Below are 24,714 nucleotides of genomic sequence, written 5' to 3' on the forward strand. Positions count from 1 at the left end.
GATTTACAATATGTCACACACTATTAGTATTTCATAAAATATTATAATTTTTAATTTCTTCTTTCTTCAGATAATTAATGAACATCTATTACAAACTCTACATGCCTGCTTTCACAGTGTTTGCAGTCTACTGCTGATTATGGGCAGTTGTGAAAGGGCTGGAAGGTAATTTGAAACAAAGTACACTGAGTATTAGTGTTACAGGAGCTTTTAAGAAAACACATTTGATCTGAAGTCAGGACCAGAAAATGCTTCTTCGAAGAGTTGGAAAATTGAAAAGGAAATAAAAATTAGCTAGGTGACAGATGAGAAAAGTATCTTCTAGACATAAGAAATAGCATAAGCAGCATATAGGAGGCTCAGGAGGAAGATAGATGGGAGAGGCAGAAAGAGAAAGAGACAGAGACATTATTTGTGCATTCAAGGAAGTAAAATAATACAATTAGAGATGAGACAAGAGAGAAAGCCAGTGAACTCAATATATAGGAGCTTTCACGTCAAGTTGATTTCACACAAGTTGAGCATGTGATTTCATCTTTATCCTAACATCAATGAGAAGTCACTGGAGGAATTTAAATAGAAATGTCATGAGCTATAATGTGGAGAACAAATTAAAAGGAAATAAATTTGGATAGAAGACTATTTTGGAATCTGTTGCCAAAATCTACAAAAAAGACAAAGGCACCTAGATTGGGGAGTGGCTGTACATGTGGATCTTTACAGAGTAATTAATGTGATTTGTGGACTAGTTAATTTTGGAAAGTGAGGCAGATGGAGGAATCAAGGATAATCCCTCTGTGACTTAGCCAAAGGGTGCAAAGAGGTGGCATTCACTGAGGGTGCAAAATGATTCATCTTTGATGGTGCAAAAATTATTTCAGTTTGGGATAGCCTGTATTTGAGATATTGTTGTGTCATTTGTGTGAAAATTAAATATCAGAGTCAGAAATACAATAGATATATTTAGGATTCGCATAGAGGATTATCTCAATTGCCCAGGAGGAGAAAAGGGCTAAGAAGAGAACCTGGGTAGCCTCAATAATTAAGGGAAGAGTACAGAATAAAATCCTGAAAAGGAAATTGAAAAACAAATGGCCAGTTATTTAAGAAATATAAATCAGGGCAGTATAGCATCATGGAATCCAAGGAAAACCGTATTTGGTAGGCAAAATAATGACTACCCCCCCCCCCCAAATAAAAATGTTCAGGTATTATTCTCAGAAAAATTTGAATAGACAAAGGGACTTTGCAGGTGGGATTAAGTTAATTCTGAAATAGGAAATTTTCCTAGATTATCTGGGCAAACCCAATGCAATCACAAGGGTCCTTGTAAGTAGGAGGCAGAAAGATCTTATCAGAGAGGATGGAGAGGTGATAAAGAGAGATGAGCCAAGGAATAGTGATGACCTGTAAAGCTGGAAAACACCAAGAAAGGTATTCTCCCCCAAAGAGAAGGAATGTAGCTCGGCCAGTTAATTCCAGACTTCTGCTCTCTAGGACTCCAAAGATAGTAAATTTATGTTTTTATAACTTTGCAATAATTTGTTAAAACAGTAATGGGAAACTGATGTTCTACATGAGCTGAATTTAACAGTACAGAATTCATTGATGACTTCTGAAAGACGGGTATTCTTTAGAGGAAAAGTTGTGAGATTTCAGTGTTTTGAGTGATTTAAAAGAGTAAACAACTTTTTTTTTGGATCTTTCATTATGTCTCTGCCCTTGATGTTTCAGGTTGCATGCTTCTTCAGCTCAAATCCGGGATATATGAAGCAAAAAGAAAACCCAAGGAATTCACCACTGTATTGTTTCTTGGATCTCCAAATTCATGGGTAGTCTGTCTTCCTCCTTCCACCTGTCAGAGTTTTCTTATGTCTGTTTTATATATAATGTCCAGGGGTTCTAGCTGTAGTTATCAAAAGAAGAAGTGGGAAATACCTCAAATTTATTTTTTAGTTTAATTTTTAAATTCCTCTTTATCTGTGTTTTCCAAAATTCTTCTACTGGACATGAATTACCTGTGTTTCAAACAAATGTGTTCTTACAAATATAATGCCTAGACTGGCACTTTATATGTCACATTGAAATCAGTAAACATAGTTAAATTTATTTTGCAAAAAAAAAAAACTGAAACAATTTAAAATAGACAAATATAATAAATAGCCCCAATCTTACATAGTATTTAACTCATCAGTGACACAACCTTTCAAATGACATTTTTTAAATGTATTCAGTACAAGGTGATTCACAAAATACTTAACAACCTGTATGGAATAGGCAGAAACTACTAAGAGTGACTGCCCAGAAGTCAGAAAGGACTGGCTAGCACAACATAGTGGGGCATGTTAGCCTCAAAAACTCTAGGAAAAGTGTTCCATGGCCAACTGCTTTTGGAAAATAATGCCTATTATTTCCTCCTCTTGGGAATTCTTGTCAAAAAGAAAATATCCTCAACATCATTAAATGCAAGCTTTTATTTTATCATAAAATTATTTTCTCATGAAAACCTTTTTTATGGCAACACCTATTCACACCCTGTGGAACATGCTCTCCCAAGTGCTTTTATGCTAAACTATTATTCTGCTGAGCCATTTCTTATCCATATCCTTTTCTACCAGTTGATAATTATTGCCACTCAAATAGAACGTATTCTGTAAAACTGACCTACTCTATAGCCAAGTCTCTTTAAGAAAAGTGACACATCTAAAATTAAATCATGTGAGATATTAACATTTCCCTTGACCTATGAATGCATTCACTTGCTAGGTGAATATCAGCAATAAATAAAAGCAGCGTATTAGAAAAAAAAAGGTGAAAAGTGTGAAAGCGATAGGTTTAGAGCTAACATCACAAATAGACTTTCTGCAGTGTCATCCCTTATCAACTCGTAGGTGCTCTTTGCTGAGAATTTTGCAGCTGGATCTCCTCGGCTCAGATGGAAACTACAAAGTTTAACTAGATTCCTGCCATGATCACAAGATGAATAAATAAATGAAGACCTTCATGCTAAGTACAGTACTTTGTGTCTTTTTATGAAATAAGGTTGGATAAGGATTATATTGCATGTTGATCTAATTTCTCTTTCATATTTGAAGTGATGTTGTTTTCAGAAAGAGAACACAATTTAGAAACTGAGATGAGAACCTACTTTTTGCCTGACAATAAAATCTCTGCTTCTTTCACTATATCATATTGAAGTATTTAGATAATACATGAAAGAAAGTTATCCAAGGATGTGTAATGAGATACCTCTAGGGGTAATTACATTGAAAAAGAGTATGGGAAAGTATTTTTTAAAAAGTAGTATGCAATTTAAACTTTTTCTGAACACAGCAACTATAGTCAATTAATTCTCATCATTTTCAAAATAATTTTATTATGTATCATAAAAATAAGCATCAAAGATTGCTATAAAAATGTGTTATTTACATATGGCCCAGGATATACATATTTAAACCAATTATAACTAAATCCAAATGCCTTCAAGAAATTAAGAAAATATTTCTGTGAACAGAAAATAGAAGAGGAACATCAAGTGGCAAGTAGACCTCAAGCTGCAGGCCTCCTCACTCTGAGTCCAGAAGCAGGCAGAAGCATCAAAACATAAATTTGCAAATGAGCAGGACCCCATGGGGCCTTCCAGGACAGACCCCTCCCCCATATCTTCTGCTGCAGCTCCTCTCTGAAGGACCTCATTAAGTGTCTGCTGCACACTTCCCAAGTTGTTTTACAGGTGTTAAAACCACCACCAAATGGAAGAAAATAACTATTTGATGATCATGAGCCCCCACACCTACTGGTGCTTAAGGACTGATCATGTTAACCAACCTGTTACCTCACCACCAACCAGTCAGAGAACTGCGCACGAGCTGATCACGTACCCTGCGAATCCCAGCCCTCACCTGGTCTTTAAAAATGCTTTGCTGAAACCCTTCAGAGAGTTCAGGGTTTTAGAGCACGAGCCACCTTTCTCCTTGTACTGGCACCTTCACAATAAATGCTGCACTTTCTGTTACTACAACTCTCTCTGAGTAGGTTGGCTGTACTGTGTACAGCTGCATGGACCCAAGTTTGATTTGGTAACAGAAGTGGCCAAGGTAAAAGCGGGAACTTTAACCAGGTTTATTGCTTGGGACTGGCCTTCTTGGTGCCTAAAAGGAGGCTGAAAAACTGCTACAGAAAACTGAATGTCAGAATAACTTCCATAAAGCTACCAACTTAAGAAGGTGGGTCATAGCTTCAAAATCTGATCCTAAGCCAAGCCACACACTGGACAGGCTGCATTGTCTGTGAAACTCTCCTAAAGCCCTCACAGGAAAACAAAACAAAACCAAACAAAACAAACAAACCCAAAAAGCTCTGAATTGCAAAAGTGAGACCCCTTTGTGGAAAAGATTCCAGGAGCCCTGTGGTGGCAGCCACAAAACCACTAGCCAAAAAGGACGAGAGCAAAGAGAGAAAAAAATATCTCACTGAACACGGGGTACAAAGTAAAACTCCAAAATATGTGAAAATAACTAATGCTACAAAATATAACCAAACCAAACCAAACCAATCACACTAAAACAGATATTATAAAACATGAGCAAGTAGAAGTGAAAATAAATCAACATTTTTTTAAACTGACAATAGGGTCACTGAAACTAAAACTTAATAGGTCAGACATCATATTTTTGAGTTAATAAATTATTAAACTTGAAGAGAGTGATATTCACTATGAACATGAACAGAGGGTTAAAAATATTAAAAGACAATGAAAAAAATGAAGGAAGAGAGGGAGAAGGACAGATATTTTATAAACAAGGAAAGTAATTGAGAGTGTCCAAGACAGGTTGAATAGGTGTTTATCTACCCATCAACAAAATGTGAGAAGCAATATTAGAAGATATGTTTTTTTTCCCCCAAAATGAAGAAGGAGACCTCAAATCAAAAGGACATCCAATTTCCAAGCTGGAATTTAAGCCTACATTTGAAATGCATAATAAAATATAAATTTTTAAAGTTATCAGAAAGAAAAGGTGGTTACTTACCAAATAATAATTACACTGGCAGAATTTTCATTGGCAAAAAATAGATCCTAGGAAATACTGTCATACATCTTCAAAGAGCTGAAGGAATTCTATACTAGTTCAACCATCCTCCAAGAGTGAGTGTGAGGGTTCTCCATCTGGCATTGTGGCAGGCTGAATTCTCAGAGAGATTCTCCCACGATAAATCAGCTAGATAATGGATAATATAGTTCTCAACGCATTCAGTGCTGGCAAGAAGCAGGGAAGTCTGTCATCCTTCTCTCAACGAACTATGAGTTGAATGTGTGAGCAGTGAGAGGTAATCAAGTGGGAGAAACAAGACTGCTCCAAGGGCAAGCGCCCATAATACTATTGTAACTGCACCACATTAGCCTCTGGGCAACTGACCAAATGAAGGAGATAAAGCTGAGACTTTTATTTTAAGCAAGGACACCTGAAGAGTCTAATGTAGTCCTAGATCTATGGTCCCCCCAGGGCTCTCATCAGAAACAAAAGGTGAAGGAAAATATTTGCAATTTAAGCCCACCTATTCTCAGATTAAGATCAATCAAGTGTAAATTTCTGATACCATCACGCAGATGCTTCATGAGGCAACAGAAACAAAAGAGGTTTAATAAAAACCTTAAAATAATGGAATTGTCAGGTACAAAATATAAAATATAAAATGCATAAGGAAATAAAAGATAAATTCACAAATGGAAAAAGCCTCAAGAGATTCCAAGAAATTATCAGGCAATTCTAGAAAAGAGACTAAATGGAATTTCTAGATAAGAAAAATGAAATTGTTGAAATAAAAAAAAAAAAACCTGAATAAGCAAGTTAAATAGCAGAATAAACACAGCCAAAGAGACATTAGTAAAGTTGTATCTGAAAAAAAAAAACAAAAACACAACAAAGAGCAATAGAAAGGAATCAAAAATATAAAAATTAAAAATATACAGGCATACCTCAATTGTACTTTGCTTTATTGTGATTCACAGATATTGCTTTTTTTTTTTTCACAAATTGAAGGTTTGTGAGAACCCTGCATTGAGCAAGTCTCTGAGTGTCATTTTTCCAACAGCATTTTCTCACTTTAAGTCTCTGTCACATTTTGTTGTTCTCGTGATATTTCAAATTTTGTCATTATTATTATATTCAACGTAATGATCTATGTCCAGTGATCTTTGAAGTTACTACTGAAAAAAGATTATGACTTGCTGAAGGCTCAGATAATGGTTAGTATTTTTTAACAATATTTTAAAATTAAGTTATGTACATTGTTTTTTAGATATAATGCCATTGCACATTTAAAAGACTATCATATAGTGTAAACATAACTTTTATATGCACTAGAAAACCAAAAAAATTCATGTGACTCACTTTATTGCAATATTTGCTTCATTGTGGTCTGGAGCTAAACCTGCAATATCTCCCTGACATATACTGTACAGGGAAGGTAGAATGAAAAGATCCAGTCAATTCTAACTGGAACCCTGGTGGAAATGAGCAGGACCCTGTGAGGATCTTTCCAGGGACACAACCCTTCTGTGTCCCTGTCCTCTTGTTTGCAGAAAAGTTTTAGCTTCCTAGGCCTTTTCCAAGTTCTAGAGAGCAGATGATTTAATCAAAGAAATGAGAAAATGCAGAAACAAAGGAAAACAGCCAAGGAAGACAAAATCATAATAGTTTAGCCATAAAACAAAGTCAAGGACTTTTTATTTTCTCCTTAAAGACTATAGGTAATATCCTGAGTCATATCTTTGACTTGTTTTGCAGATACTAAAACTAAAACTACTATCAGGTGGAAGAAGTTAACTGCTTCTCAACCAGCATTTAGATCCCAGACAGGTTACAACCAGAAGGTTGATAACTGAGATTCCTAAAAATCACCCCATTACTTCACCACCAACCAGTCAGAAGGATGTCCATGAACTGATCACAGACCCTGAGATCCTCTCCCTCATCTTGTCTTTAAGAACAGTTCCCTGAAAGCCACTGGAGAGTTTGGGTCTTTTGAGCATTAGCTGTCCATATTCCTTGCAAAAAATGCTGCACTTTTTTTTTTTTAAATCTGGTGTCAGTTGATTGGCTTTACTGCACACAGGTTGAGCAGACCCAAATTTGGTCTGATAATACTAGAGAGAGGAGAGAAAGGAGCGGTTTATCAATAAAATTATAAACTTAGCTAAAATTGACAACTTTATCAAAAAAAGAAATGTAAACTCTTAAACAAGATGAAGCAGAAAGTCTGAACAGGCCTAGAATTATTATTTTTTACTGAGGTATAGTCAGTTTACAATGTTGTGTCAATTTCTTAGAATTATTGTAAAACTGAAACAATACCTAAAAAGAGGAAAAATTCCAGGCCTGAGTCATCTACCATGCAAGTTCTAATATACTTTCAATGATAAAATCTTTCCAATCTTATACAAAGTCTTCCGGATAATGGAAAAAGAGGAGAGGTGCATATTGCCCAAACCACTGAGACCAGGATACTGATCTTAAAGTTTTACCTTGATATGTAGATTCAATAACAATAATTCAAAAACAGGAAAATAATTGATCTCATTCATAAACACAGAGACAAGAATTCTGAACAGAATACTACCAATTCAAGCCAAATAATGAATAAAATAAGTGATCCACAAAGAACAATTTAGATTTATTCCAAAATCCAAGAATGATTTAACATTATGAATAAAATTATAGAAAAAGAAAGTAAAAGCATATGATTATCTCAATCAATGCAGAAAAAAGCATTTCAGAAAACCTGAGAAAAAATAGAGACTCATTCAGGATAAAAACTCAGCAAAATAGCAAGAGAAATGAACTTACTTGATACATCTGACAAAAGCATATTGCAAATGTTATTGTTAAGGGTGAAATTAAGAGGCATCTCTTTTGAAGTCAGAAATTTGACAAGGATTCAACTGCTTCAATTCCATATAAATGGGAATAAATAGGAATTAATTAATGGGAATGTCTGACTAGTAGCATCAGGCTTAAAAAAGAATGGGAAGTTAAGGGCTTGAAAGAAGAGACAAACTATTAGTCATAGATAATATAATCAAAAAGCTAAAAAATAATCTATCCAAAATTTATAGGAATTGATGAGAAAACAGTCAGATGGCTGGTTATAAGATTAATATACAAAAATCATGTGCATTTTTATATCCCATCAACAATTAGGGAAATCCTTGTAAAAATAACATAACAGCAACATATACTGTAAGTTTCCTAGAATACATCTAACAAACGTTTTCACAACCCAGGTAGAGAAAATTATACAAGTGTTATGAAACATTCCAGATGATAAACAAATGAAAACATACGCTATATGTGTGAATAAAGAGGCATTTTTAAAAATATCAATTCTCTCTCAATTGACCTAAAGATTTAATGCAATCCCAATCAAAATCATTATAGGACTTGTTGTAAATGTTGATAAGCTGATTCTAAAATGTTCATAGGAGAGCAAAGAGCCAAGTATACCCAAATCACTCATAAAGAAAAAGGAGGGCAGGCTTACCCTCAGCAAAAAGAGCTTATTAGAATGGCAGATGAATGAAGACATTGTGATATAAGCTAAGGGAAAATCTAACTGTTCAATGGGATGGACTAGAGTGCCCAGAAATAGATCCACATGTAAGTGAAAAAAACAAATGAGAGAGCTGGAATTTCAGATCACTGGGGAAATGAGGTTGTCTTCAATTTACAGTGATGGTTTTCCACACACAAATCAATTCACATGAATTCATGACTTAAATATGAAAAGCAAAACTTCAGAGCTTTTGTATGAAAATATAAGCAAATAGCTTTATGTCCTATAATTCAAAGATGATTTTTAAGGCATTATGATATTAACTGTAAAAAATTAAAATTCCACATTATTTCATAATGAGTCATTCAACTGTATATATAAACTGAAATTTTATTTAACCAATATGGTTGCTTTTTACATTACAAGGCAGGTGGTTCATAGACCACAATGAGCTGACTTCAAAATATTTCCAAAAATAAATAATCTTACAGGGCAAATAAACTCAACAAGTAGAGGTATTCTATGAATATTCAATAATTATCTTTAAAGAAAAAGAAATTAATTTGAGTAACGTGCAAAAATAACAAAAAAAGGACTAGTGTGAACTAGAACTGATATTCTTTTTTTATTGTTGTTCTGGCATCAAATATGTATTTTCTTTACAGACCAATTTTTTCATCTCAAAAAATTCCATGTCTGGAAAAAAAATCCACCTCAACCCAAAAATCACTCTTGCAAACAAGCCAAAAATCTAAGCAAGGATATAACAGGAGAAAAATGACACCTACCTACTTCTTCCATTGTATTCAAAGCATTTTTCTATATTATAAAATATTACTATGAGATTTGAATCTTCTTATATACAAGTACTAGAGATATTGCCTGTGCATTTAGTCATCATGTTGGTTAAGGTAATTGAATTCCTTTAGTTTATTAAAACTTTCTTCTGTTATGCAAACCTCACTGACCACAATCATTAATGCTAGATAACTTGACATCTAATCCTTAGAAAAAATAAACCTATATATACATATGCTGCTGCTGCTGTCCTTAATGCTACACTGACTATTCCTTACAAGTAATCAGAGGGAATATGTTGGAAATATATGAGTCACTAACTCATGAGTCACTAACATTAGGCATACAAGCATTTTTGTAAGCATAGTCATTTATAGATTACATACATATGAAGTTGTATCCTATCTTATTTGTTTTCTGCTTTTTTATCAGTCTTCCAAAAGCAGCAGATGGTCACATAAATGCTCAAATAAATGACCTTATGGATGTTAGTTTTCAACCTATTAATTTTCAAGAAAAGAAGACATACCAATCAATGTGCTTAATTCAAAAGTGAGTTTTTAGAAATAATCTCAACTCTGAAGCATTTTGGTAACATACCCCACTTATGTTTGTTTGAAATTCTGCCATCTCATTACTTATACCAAAATCAATCCTAAAATTTTAAAGACAGCATTGATCTTTCTTCTAGCAGTGTTGACAAGTACTTTATTGCCATTTGCAGCAATGTGGATGGACCTACAGTATATTATGTTTAGTGAAATAAGTCAGACAAAGAAGGACAAATACTGTATAATATCACTTATATGTGGAATCTAAAAAATAATGCAAATGAATGTATATGCAAAATAGAAACAGACTCACAGATGCAGAAAACAAATTTGTGATTACCAAAGAAGAGAGGGACATGCGGGAAGGACAATTAGGGGTATGAGAGTAGCAGATCAAATGTACTATATATAAAATACATAATCAACAAGGATACACAGGGAATTATACCCATTTTCTTTTAATAACCTGTAATAGAATATAATCTGCCAAATACTGAATCACTCTACTATACAACTGAAACGAACACAATATTGTAAATCAATTATACTTCAACTTTAAAAGAGTAAATTAAGGTCCACAAAACTAATATTTCAAAATGCTGGTTGTTATATTAATGTTGTGCAATATGCCTAATGATCTCCCAAACAGTTGGAACCAAATGGGGTTGGTGAATCGGTGGTCGTTACAACACACATCTGCCCAGCTTTATGTTTTATACACCAAGCAAAAAATTCTATTCTCTGTGACTCTATTCCCAACTAGATCATGAACTTCTCAAAGGCAGGACCACTTTCCTCCTATTTTACTTTCCTTGCAGTGCCTCGTGCCTTGTTGGCTCTATATAGGATTAACTGGAAAAAGAAAACTAAAATTTAAATTAAAGTTGTATTGTAACTTAACGCAGTGCATAGAATTGACGTTTGTGTGGAACTCTCTTTACTCCCACTCCTCTTCAATTATTCCATATGCAAATACACTAAGTTCATGTATTTAAAGAAGCCCCCCCCCCCCATGCAAATAGCTATTCTCTCAGGCACGTCATGGTCACCAAATAAAACGGGTCTGTGGCTTTGTTTAAAGCATCTTAAAATACTATATTAGAAGCAATTTTTAGTTTCTGTTTCTAAGATGAGTGCACAAAAAAACCTTGATCAAATCATTTGAGTTATTGGTCCCTTTACAAAACAGTCACAAAGGCATGCTTACATATTGAACAAGTACTTTTGACTAAGGCTGTTTGGGACTTTAAGAGTCCTTTGAGACAAACTGCTTAGTATTTTAGATTTCATTCTTCGTGGTGAATAAGAATGCCCTCCCCCGTTTAAAAGATAAATAGTTTTCTTTCATTTGCTTCATAACTTGGAGCAGTGCATTCAGAGTAATCGCTGTTACGCATCTTTTCACTGACTGTACGTCGCTTGGGCTCTCACCAGTGGATCCATGCTTAAGCAGATACCCTAAATAGAGCCTGGCACTAGTGCTGGCCTCCCTAGAAGGGGCCCCTTCTTCATCTCTAACATCTTCAAAAGAGACACAGATACAGAAGCTGGAGCCTGTGACACTCAGAAGCAGTAGACTCTGCCTGCCAGACGTAATCAAATACTATGAATTCTATAGATTTTTCTGTATCAATAGCTTTAAAAAAAAATTCCTCCATAAATAGGATAACAGTGGAAAGTTTGCTTGCTTCTGTGATTGCTCGGCATAAAATTCGTTAGATTCTAGTCTACATTCTTTCAGCATCATTTACAGTTATAAGAAAATCCAACAGCGCCTCCAACTGCAAAGAAATGAACAGTGAACCCTGCAATTCATCTCTTGTTTATTTTGATAAGACCTCTATTCATTTCAGCGAAATTTATGACAAGAAACAGTAGCAGCAATGAGTTCATTTCCTTAATATTTTTTCAACCCAAACAGCCTAAGGTCTTACCCTTTCACAGAAAGACAGTTCTGTGACCTTTTTATTATATTTTAGCTCAGAAGCAATGTTTCCCATTTTTCAAGCATGTGGAAGAACAGCTTATATAAAAACACCTACCCTGAGGATTAATTTTTATGAGTCATTTTTTACTATTGCTTCCAAGAGCTAATGTTAGTGTTCATATTTTGAAGTCATTTTAAATATTATCTGTTAATTAACATGTATTGTACTGATGTAAAATTTATTAAACCATCCTTTATTTGATACTGAAATATTTTTTTCTTCAAATGATTATGTAAAATACATGGATATTTTGCATTTTAAGTGTCAGTAGAAGTTAATATTTCAGCAGAACTCCCTGTTTTGATTCTCTAAAAATTGTTTAGAAAATCTCCCTTTAATAGCATCATATTTGGTATTGAATCTGAAAAAGAATTTAAAAGAGGAAAAAAAAGAAAACAAGAGTTAGATAGACCAAAGGACAAAAGGAGATATTTTGATAACTACAAAACTTTTTAACCTGAACTTTGAATCATCCAATTTGATACAAGTTGCCCTCAAGAAGAAAAACAGTGAAAAACAAAAAAACTATTTTCAATGAGAGAAGACTCTCTAATAAAAACTTAGAACTTTCTAACTGAATCCAGTTTCCGTGTCCTCAATATATCAATCAGTCCAAAAAAATGTTTCAAGTTAGTTCTGATAAGTAAAGGATAAGCGTAGTTCATTTTGCTATTATATCCCACAACCTAAAAAGTTCTGAAGCTATAATTTAGGGTAATTATTTATATTATATTTTTTCAAGTTTATGAAAGGATTCATAGCAGGGTAATTTTAAATATTGCAAACCCCACAGTGCATTAGGTACTTGCTTAAAGATTATTTTCTTTTTTTGTCATGGATCAGATAAAACTCTGATAAAAATGATTGACAATTTATCAAAAGTAGAGATCTAGCAACATGAAAAATATGGAGTTATGGTTCAGTTTCCAATTTCATTTACAAACACTTTTCCTCAAAGAGATTACCTCTGTGAAATATGTCAGAGTACAGAAAATAATTGACTATTAAGTTGTACTCTATACTTTATAGGATAGACCAATTTAAACATTCTTATCACTTTTTCATCTAACAAAAAATATTCATGGAGTACCTACTATGTGCTAAGGTACTAAATGGGAAAAGTTGCAAGAGGTGAATAAGCTAAATAAGGTATGGTGGTATTGCAATTTAGTGGAAGAAACAGGCAAATAACCAATAACTAACATACAATGTAAAAAATGTTCTTTACATGTGATATGAGAGTACAAGGTGGAATAGGAGTAAGGGGAAGCGTCAAAGAGAAATTTTTTAGCTGGATCTTAAAAGATAAACAGAAGGAGGAGGAGCAATATAGGGGTAGGGAGTTAAGAGGAACAAACTATTATGTATAAAATAAGCTACAAGGATATATTGTACAACACAGGGAATGTAGCCAATATTTTATAATAGCTACAAATGGAGCTGAGCCTTTAAGAATTGTTAATACCTATATATAGATCACTATATTGTACACCTGTAACTTATATAATATTGTACATTAACTATATGTCAATTTAAAGAAACTGTCAAAAACAAAGGATGAACAAAAGTGCATTAAGTGAAAAAGAAACTATCTCCATTGAAGAGAACAGCAAGTGTAAAGACATAGTGATGTTTGAAAGCATGACAGATATAGAGAATAGTGAGTATTTACCATATGAGATCATAGACAATATAGAAATGCTAGGAAAACAAACGGGGAAGAGGTTCGGGGCCATGTTATAAATTTAAGCTATGCTGAGGAACTTGTCCTTTATCCTTTATAGACAGAGATCCAGGGAAGGTTGAGAATAAAGAAGGACATTACATGAAATACAATTTTTCATTTAAAAAAATGTAAAAAATTTTTGAGGACTGACTTTTAAAAGAGTTTGGAGGCAGAAAACTATTGTTTGACAACAGTCCTGATGAGAGATAGTAAGGGTGTTTAGCAGTGGAAAAGAAGATAGAATTGATTTTATAGACACTTAAGAAGTAAAATCAAGTACCATTTGGATGTGGTAGGTTGGTACTACTTGAGTGGTAGACTATTGAGAGGCAAGAGTTAGTATGACTTAAATGTGTCTAGTTGAGCTACTAAAGAGATGACACTGCCATTAACCAAGGTAGAAAATCTAGGAAAAGCAGCAGCTTTTAAAAAAATAGAAGATAAGTTTGCTTTTATTTAGACAAAATACAATATAGTTTTAAATTTCAAATAGAAAGAAGTAATTTATGATAAACTTATATTTTAATAGCTTTGGTTTTAGGCTTTAATGAGAGGAACAATCTAGTGACCTTATAATTAGTATTTACATGTCTTAAAAAAATCTAAAATTATAAACTAATAAATGTGTTGAAAGTTAAGAAATACATAAATATTAAGATGAAATTCTAAAGAAAAAATGGGGCTTAAGAAAAAATAACAAATTTTTAAAAAACAAAGTACAATATTTAGAAATGAGAAACATAGGCATTTAAGTTAAAAACTTGGTGAATGGTTTAAAAAAAACTGGTTAAACACAGTTAAGTACAGAATTCGTTAACTGCGAAACAGATATGAAGAATGTATTTAGAGTGCAAGCCATAAAGAAGGGTAGGAAAAAAATAAAAAGAACACAAGGAGAATGAAACACAAAGATTCAATATACATCTAAATGGAGTTACCAAAAAGAGAAAATAAAGAGAATGACGGAGAGGCAATGTCTGAAAAGAAATGTCTGGAAAAAGTAAGCTGCCATGGGGTGAGGCCTGCGACAAGGAACACTGGCCGGTCCCTAGCTGAGGGTGGGCACTGCCAAGAGTCAGTAAGGAAGCATGAACCTCTGCCCACAGACACAAGGAACTGAATGCTGATAACAATCACATGAGTTTGGAAGAGAACCCCAAAGTCCAGAAAGGAAGATAATCTGGACAATACCTTGTTCGCTGCCTTGGGAGACCTGAACAGAGGACTCTGCTCTTCTTAGCTCTTGATTCTCAAAAAGTGTGAGGTGATGTATCAAAGGACTTACTTCACCAAAAGAGAGAGGCATCAAACTCTCCACCAGTGGAAATAAAGATGGTGAGATCCCTATTGCAAAAATGTTCCTATATAGAGTGGATGACCACTCAGTGAGGATGTTGGAAAGATCTGAAAATTAAGAGTTGATGAAATGATGCCTTTAGTGACACTTTGATGCCTGAATCCAAAAGCTCCCCCACAAAAGATATGCAGAATCCATATAAATTCAGAAAAACACTGGTGTCCAACAGGTTGTACCAAAAATCTTCGCATATGCCTTGGTTGTTTATATTATTTCCATTCTGAAAATATTCTAGGTCCCCTGACACAGACTTTTGCCAATGTTGTCGGAATGTCCAGAGAAGTATATTTATACGATGAAATATTACTCAGCCATAAAAATATAATAAAATAATGCCATTTGCAGCAACATGGATGGACCTGGAGATTGTCATTCTAAGTGAAGTAAGCCAGAAAGAAAAAGAAAAATACCATATGATATCACTTATATGTGGAATCTAAAAAAAAAAAGACTAACTTATTTACAAAACAGAAACAGACTCACAGACATAGAAAACAAACATGGTTACCAGAGAGAGGAGGGAATGGGAGGGGATAAATTGGGAGTTCAAGATTTCCAGATACTGACTAATACTTATAAAATAGATAAACAAGTTCATACTGTATAGCACAGGGAACTATATTCAATATCTTGTAGTAAATTATGATGAAAAAGAATATGAAAATGAGTATACGTATGTTCATGTATGACTGAAACATTATGCTGTATACCTGAAATTGACACATTGTAAACTGATTATATTTCAATGAAAAATATATATACACAAAAAAAGAATGATCATGTATTGAATACCTACTATGTGCCATATTGTTTGTTAGTTTTATTTCTTAAAGCGTGACAATTACAGTCATATTTAATCACACGCATTTACTTCAGAGTGTTCTTGTTGCATGTATCATGACTAAGATACAATACCATCTTTCTAGAAAATCAGTGCAGCTTCCCCATGAAACCATCTTGCAGAGGTAGATAAATCATGCTCAGGGTTTATGAAGAGTTCCACATGATGCTCACTTTAAGCCAATCTGGGATCTTGTCCTAATAACTATTGAAGTGGGCTAGGGAGATCTTTCAACATCAGAGACTGAAGTGGAAGTGTCAATCCACATATGGGATCTGCAGTGATGGAGGATGGAGGATATTATTATTTGGCATTATTTGTTTAAACTTGCTGGCAAGGATCATACAAACAGATGCTGCATACACAGCAATCTAGTTAAAGAGTATGGCTATTTTTCTGAACAGAATAGCAATTATTTTCAATTTCAGTTATCATTCCTTGGCTAGTAGAGAACATTTTTTATATATAATATTATCAGAAGACACATATGATTATTTATAAAATCTGTATGAAATAAAACATCATGCAATAACACTCACATATCCACCACCCTAGTTAAAGAAGCTGACATTTTCTTTCTCCTCTGATATAACTGTGAGAGTCTGAGAAGTGCCTTGAAGGAAGGTTCAGATATATGAGTCACCAAACAGAAGACTGAGTCAATTAAAACTGGACAAGACTTTGTGTAAACTACAGAACAAAATGTGTCTGTGCTGACCTGTGTTTCATACCTCTTACCTCTGACACCTACCCTCTCTGGTTGCAAAATCAGCTCATCTTTTAAACACAACTTATAGCTATTCAATGGAATAGACCTCTTTGTCTTTGTGTGAATGTGGGTTAGAGATGCCTCTATGAGATGCCTCTATGAGATGTCCAGTTTCCCCATATAGGACCTGCTTCCCAGCTGCCTGGTTGTGGATTCTCCCCATTTGATATTCTATTCCATTCTCTAAGCTCAGCAGTGCCAGCCTGCAGCAATAATACCAGGAGTAATGGTGAAACACTGGAAAACTATAGAAGAAATAGGAACTTATCTTATTCCATTCAGGCTACTACAACAAAAATGCCACAGACTGGATGGCTTAAGAAAACATTTACTTCTCATGGTTCTGGAGGCTGGGAAGTCCTAGGTGAAGGCACCAGCAGATCAGGTTTCTGGTGAGGCCCACTTTCTGGTTCACAGATGGCTGTTTCCTCTGTGTAGCCTCACATGGCAGAAGAGACAAGGGAGCTCTCTGGATTCCCTTTTGTAAGATACTAATCCATGCAGGAGGGACCTATGCTTATAACCTAATCACCCTCAAATGTTCCATCTTCACACTGGGAGGTCAGGATTTCAACATATGAATGTGGGGGGAGAGAACCACAAACATTCAGTCTATAGCAAAACCCTCAGCCCCAAAGTATTTAACATAGAATGCCTCCGAGAGGGGATGCATTAGTTTCCTAGGGCTTTCATGATGCTTGGTAGCTTCAAATGACAGAAATGTACTCTCACAGTTCTGAAGCTCAGAAATCTGAAATCAAGGTGTCTGCCAAGGCCATTCTCCTTTTGAAGACTCCAAGGGAGAATACATTGCTTGCTTCTTTCAGCTCCTGGTGAATCCAGGCATTCCTTGGCTTGTGGCCACATCACTTTGTAGTCACCTTGCCTTGTCCTCTTCTGTCTCATCTCTGCCTCTGCCTCCCAGTTATACGAATACATGTGATTGCATTTAAGACTCAACTGGATCATCCAGGCTAAGCTCCTCCCATCAAAATCTTACCTTAACCATATCTTTTGCCATATTAGGTAATACTGGCAAGTTCTAGGGATTAGGATGTGGATATATCTTTTGGGGAAGTGTCATCAGCCTCCTGCAGAGGATGATCATTTAAATGCCTAAAGTAGAATCATTAACAAACACCAACAAAACTAGCCAGAGCCTTCAGACATAAAACTTGGGAGAAAGCTGCTAGACAGACCTCCCAAGACCTCTCCACAATCTGCTACTGGAACCAATCTTACCCCAAATTAAGTCCAGCATGCTGGTGCCAGAAGTAGTAAAATAGCTTATGACACTTGATAGATCTACTTTTTCAGGATAATCTTATTTTTCAAATACCTTTTGTATCTGGCTTGTCATCTTATAACATAAAGATAAATCATGGGCTTTTTTTTGCTCAGAAATTGAGTTCATTTCTGTGATAATTGTTATTATGACTAGTAAGATATTCATGGTAAATACTTAATTTTTAAATTTTATTCTGCTATTAGAAAAAGCATTTAACCTCTGGGTTTCAGTTTCCTCAACTACTAACACCATTCAACTATACGCTTTGTTATGTTACAGGAATCATACAATAAACTAGTTTGTGAGGGAAAGAAAACATAATGGCTGAAAATAACCCATAATTAATGGAAAACAAGGAGTCCTGTATTTAAGAATATATATAAAACATAACTGAAATAACCAGACACTTAAACAAACAAAAAAATCTTCAAAGCACCCCCCCCAAAAAGACAGGTCATTTTCAAGAAAACAAAAACAGACTTAGAATACTGCTCATTAGCAGTAATAGAGGAAGAAGACAATGAATCTTCCAACTACTGAGTTAAAATATTCAAACTAAAATTCTATGCTTACCTAAACTACAATTCAGAAGTAAAGAAAAAGAAAAAACATTTTCAGCTTTTACAAAATTACCACTCACACATACTTATTAAAGAAATGATTAGAAAACATAATTCAGAAGAAGGTTAAAAATTTATGTTAATAAAGGAAGGAGTAGGATGTAAGAAGCAGTGGTAGGCAAAGAAATTAGCAAGCATGAATAAATCTAATCAAGCATTAATTGTTCAAAAGCTAAGAATAATTACTAATCTGGGGACAAAAATTAGGAGCAAATAAAATATGAAAAAATGATAGCTAATGTATTTCTACGTACTAGAAATTCTTTAAAGTGTTTTATATGTTAATTAGTTTAATTCCCATAACAAATCTATGGGATAGTTAGTATAACACCCTTAGTAACAGATGTAAAAACCAGGCCAAAATACACTAAGCAACTTGCCTAGGAAATCACAGCTGGCAAGTAGCAGACCCAGAATTTGAACCTAGGAGTCTATACAGTTAGTATTCTATACTGCCACTATGAATTAGTAACATAGAGGAGATATCTGAGAAAATTACCAAAAAACCCAATAATAATATGTAATATGGAGAAGAATGATTGGAGTTACAGTTTTTCAATTTTCTTGTATCACTTTGGGAGAGATTAGAGATCCTGATTAAAGTTAGACATCACTAATATAAATAAATAAAACAAACAAGGTCTCATGTATTGCTAGCAGAAAATGGTGTGGTATTATTAGGTAAATTTGAAAATATGTATACCCTATGACCCAACACTTCTGCACCTAAGTATGTATGAGAAACTCTGGTGCACATATGCACCAGGAGATAAATACATGTATATTCATGGAAACAGTGTATGTAACAGAGCAAAACTATAAACATTAAAAATGCCTATTGCAAGGAGAACGGAATTAAAATTTTGGTATACTCAAATAATGCAATGTAATCCTGCAGTGAAAATAATTAAACTATAGCAACCCACAATAATAGGGATAAAATACAGTACATTATAATTAACTAAGCAAGAAGTTTCATAAACCTGTTAGAATTTTGTTGAATTTTTCAATAATTAAAATTAATTTATTATTTAGGCATATACATTTAGAGTAAAGCTGTTGGAAAAATTAAGGAAAAGACAAAATTAAGATATGGAAATACAATAAAGGGATGAGCACATAAGTAAATGACAGTTATTGTCAGTGTTCTAGCTCTTCAGTTGTTTGAGAGTTTCACCATCATGAACTGGCATGTTCATGACCATTGACAGTTTCATTAATAAATAAATAAATAAATGAATGAATGAATGAATGAATGAATGAATGAATAAATAAATAAATAAATAAATTGGGCCATGCAAGAGCCAGTGATGAGAGTGTGTTAATGACAAGAATTATAATTTCTTAAAACCATGAAACTGCATTTCTTCTCCATGGGAAATATAGAGGGATAAGAAGCCATGAGTAGTTGGCCGTTTGTGTGAGAAGGACCCATAGAAAAAGGGAAAAGTAGTCAAAAATGAGATAATGTTGGGGCTGGGTATTAAATATCACACATTCTTTTTACTCACAGAAATCACTCTATTAAGCATTAGTGGAAGAAAACTGAGTTTCCTGCATTCAATTTTCAATTCTGCTACTAAATCATTCTATGATCTCATGGACATAAAGGGATAATTGTACTTCACTTCACAGCTGTGCAGTGTCTTTCAGACATGTCTATTAATTCATACTCTTTATAATATTATACCTGTGAAATTACAATATAGTAATATTTCTTACTACTAAGTACCTAATAAGTACTCATTAAAACTTAGCCATTATTATTGTTATTGTCATTATTAATAGTGATGTCATTCAGTGTATTTTTTTAAGCATGAAAAAGTTACCATCTATAATGTGTTGGATCTCAAATGTTATTCAGCATAAGAATTTCCTGAGGGTCTTGGTAAAATGCAGAATTCCTCTGGTTATTCAGATTCCTCTGTTCTGGGATAAAGTAGAAAGATTTACAATTGCAAAAACCTACCCAGACAATTATAATGCAGATGGTCCTCAGTCAATATTCTCAAAAACATATAGGAGGACCAAAGCATGTGTCAAACAGTTAACCAAGAATTTCTGTGCAACCCAATATACTTGCTAATCTAATCATGTGAGCCAGGCTGCAGGCATCTCTAACCCATCACATTATGATCTGGGCTGATTTAAGAAAATATGTATGGATTCTAGCTCCAAATTATCAAATTTAATCCTGAAGGTCACAAGGGAGTTAGTTCTCTTTAATCTGGAGAAAGTTCTGAGGGGTCTATACTAAGACCTCGTAGTTCACTGGACACTGATGACAGCCCCTTTTCCAAAAATGTCAGAGACTCCTACAGAAGCTAAGCATGTAAGCCAGCATTAGGCATCAAGATCAACTAGGACATGTCTAATCCATCCTTTGAGAATTAAGAAGCTTTCACAGAGGAGGTAAATCTTGAACAAAAGCCGTAAATATGAACTTTAATCTCCTCAACTAGAAGGAAAAGAAAAGCAAAATGAGGGCTCATGGGGTACAGGACATACAGTGCAAAGACCTTCATGTGACAAAGACCCCAAAATGAGGAACAGCTGGGTGCTGGACCCACTTTAGAATCCTCAGTGCTTCACTCAGCCCTCTAAGATCACCACCCTGTTACGGTGAAATCTGGAAATACCTCTACACAGGTGCCATTCCCCTATTGAGCATAACTTCCCAATTTATTCAAATGTGCATAAACTAAAATAAAAATTCATTTCTACTATCAGCTTACAAAAGAGCTGTCTATTACTTGTGCTGCCATGTTTTTCTCTTTTTTCTGAGTTAAATACATGAGTATTTTTAATTGGTTATTTTGATTAAAGTTAATTTGAGATAACTTTTAACACTGTCAAAATCCATGGGAGGGTAAAACAAACTTCCAGATATACCACCAAATTAATGCTACAAGTTTTTCCCTGCATAAGACCCACACCCCCCAGTGACTCTTTCACCCTTAAAATGGTGAGATAGTCTAACAGGAGAGAGCTCCATGTGCAGCCTGGGCGTACATGCTGTCTTCTCTGTATGTTCTTCCACTCCTCCACTGGTGATCCATCTGAGGGAGCCGGGCATACTGCCCTGGGCATGTTAGATGGAGGGGAACACCACAAATGCAAGCTGTATTATTTTGCCCTTTCTTCTATTTTCCTTGAAAGTTATTTTTAAAGGGGAAAGAAAAATGTGCAAGAATAAACTGGTTTAGGATTTGGCTGTGAGTTTTTGTTCTAAGTTCATTGGTTTTGTTTATTATAAAGAAAAGGTAGAGCTCATGGTCAATTATTGAAGCCATGTGTAAGAGAAGGCCATAAATGGCAACAGACACCAAACTGCTGGAGAGTAAGGAAGCTAAAAGAATCCCAGAATCCATCTCAGAGAGCAGCTTCCTTCTTAGTGAGTCAAAGACCTGGAGAAAGGCAAAAAGGATACACTTGCTACTTAGAAATAGTCTAAGAACATCAAGGTGACACCAGGGCTCTGGCTCAGTAAAAAGGGTCCCCTGACATTTCTATTTGCTGTGGGACTTTCCCTGCTAATGTCTATTGTTCCTGCATAATTATTCATAGTGCTCCCTTTCAACACCCAAAGGTGTCCCAATGTGGATGATAAATTATATGGTCATTCTAGGAATAAACAGTAACAGTAACAGCTAATAATCACTGAGCATCGATGCGCCAAGGCAATAATAAGAGTTTTGGTTCAACCACGATGAGATATCACCTCACACTTGTTTAATGGCTATCATTAAAAATAAAAGAGATAACAAAAGCTGGTGAGGATGTGGAGAAAAGGGAACCCCTGGGCACTGTAAAATTGGTACAACCACATTGGAAAACAGTGTGGAGGCTCCTCAAAAACTTAAAAATAGAACTACTGTATGATTCAGCACTTCCACTTTTGGGTATTTATCTGAAGGAAACAAAATCATTGTCCCAAAGAAACATCTGCATACCTACGTTCATTACGGCATTATCTACAACTTTTTACAGTGCAAATGTCCATTACAGAATTATTTCCAAAATATGGAAACAAATTAAGTGTTCAGTGGCAGATGAATGGATAAAGAAATAATGGTGTACACATAGGCATACCTTGGAGATATTGCAGGTTTGGTTCCAGATTGCAACAATAGAGTAAATATTGCAATAAAATGAGTCATGTGAATTTTTTGGTTTCTCAGTGCATGTAAAAGTTATGTTTACACTACACTGTAATCTATTAAGTGTGCAATAGAATTATGTTAAAAATGTACATGCCTTAACTAAAAATATTTTATTGCTAAAAAATGCTAACCATTGTCTGACAATGCAGTGTCACCACAAAACTTCTCTTTGTAAAAAATGCAGTATCTGTAAGCACAATAAAGTGAAGTGTGATAAAATGAGCTACACCTATATAGTAATAATGGAAAAGTCTGAAATATCTTGAGAATTAACAAAATGAGATACAGAGACACAAAGTGAGCAAATGCTGTTGGAAAAAAATAGCACCAATAAACTAGCTTGACACAGGGTTTCACAAACCTTCAATTTGTGAAAAACACAGCTCAGTATCTGTGAAGTCCAATAGAATAAGGCAAGCCTGTATACAATGGAATACTATGCAGCCATGTAAGAAGAGAAAACCCTGACATTTGCAACAGCATGGATGGATCTTGAGGGCATTATGCTAAGTGAAGTAAGTTAGACAGAGAAAGACAAATGCTGTATGATTTCACTTATATATGGAATCTAAAAAAAAAGAAAACAACAACAGATCAGATTTGTGGTTGCCAGAGGAGGGGGGTGCTGGGGAATTAGATGAAGGTGGTCAAAAGGTACAAATTTCCAGCTATAAGATAAATAAGTTCAGGGGCATAAGGTATATAGCACGGTGACTACAGTTAACAATACTGTGCTGTATATTTGGATGTTGCCAAGAGAGTAGATCTTAAAAGTTCTTTTCACAAGGAAAAAAAACTGTTAACCATGTGAGGTGATGGATGTTAATTAATCTTGTTGTAGTAGTTATTCTGCAATATATACATACGTCAAATCATTATATTATATACCTTAAGCTAATACAATGTTATATGTCAATTATATCAGTAAAACTGGGGAAAAAGTTTGGACTCAGTCCTCACTTGTTATGCTCAACGCTTATGAAATAGATACTACTTTTATTCTCATTTCACACATGAGAAAACTGAGGTACTGAAAGGTTGAGTAACATGCTTGGGGTCACAGACTAACAAGCTGCGGAGCCCAGGTTGAATCTCAGTAGAAGGTCTCAAAGCTCTTACATCTAAATACTACTCATACTGCCTTTCAGCTATGAGGTGTCTACAAAGCAATGCTTTTCAACTATGAGGGATGAATTATTCTCCCCACTTTACAAATGAGAACAGAGCAAGAGAAAGAAATTCAGCAGCTCTTCTAGGGTCATAAACTCAGGCAATCTGACTCCAAAGTCTGTGTTCTTAACCTCCATTCTATACTCCTCCTTAAAATATTTCAGAATTTATAGATCCTGCAATATTTCAGGAGCCCTTGGAAACTGAAAATTTTCAGAAGGTTGCAAACACATCAGAAAATCAGCAAACCATTCTTTTTCACTCTGGTGATGAGTATTAAAATATCACAATAAAACCTCACTCTCAGAGAGAACACAGTCTTGCATTTTTCACAGTTATGTATAAGATAATTCAATGAGAAAATTTTGCTTGGTGTTATAAGGTGTGGGTTGAATTTGGACCTTGGGCAAGTAATTTTGGGGTGCCTTTGTCTTTCCATATGTGAAAACAGAGGTAATTCTAGGGAAACAATACAGCCTCAATAGGAGACTCTCAAAGCCTGTGACTATTCCGTCACAAAAGGGCTTGCCTCCTCTGAGAATCTTAGGTGTGTCGTCTGATTTATCAGCACTTCAACCCAGAACCCGGGAGCAACAGCAAGAGGGGTTAATTAAGATCTCCTCTTTCCTATAACTGGCCTCTAATAAGCACACCCTCCTGAGACAGCAAGAGGGCAGGGCACAGCCACTCAAGGAATGCTACAGCAATTAACATCAAAATGGTGAAAGGTTAGACCTCCAGCAGGCCTTGAGGCTCAAGATGGTGGGAGATTTGACTTCTAGCAGATCTTGAGCTTCATTATACGCCCATTGTAATATATTAACATGGTGAATAACATGCCCACATGGCAGTCCCAAGGCCAGCCACAAAAGGTCAAAGAGTGGAAAAAG

The sequence above is a fragment of the Camelus ferus genome, chromosome 1, assembly GCF_009834535.1.
Source record: "Camelus ferus isolate YT-003-E chromosome 1, BCGSAC_Cfer_1.0, whole genome shotgun sequence".
In the NCBI taxonomy this organism is placed as follows: Eukaryota; Metazoa; Chordata; class Mammalia; order Artiodactyla; family Camelidae; genus Camelus; species Camelus ferus.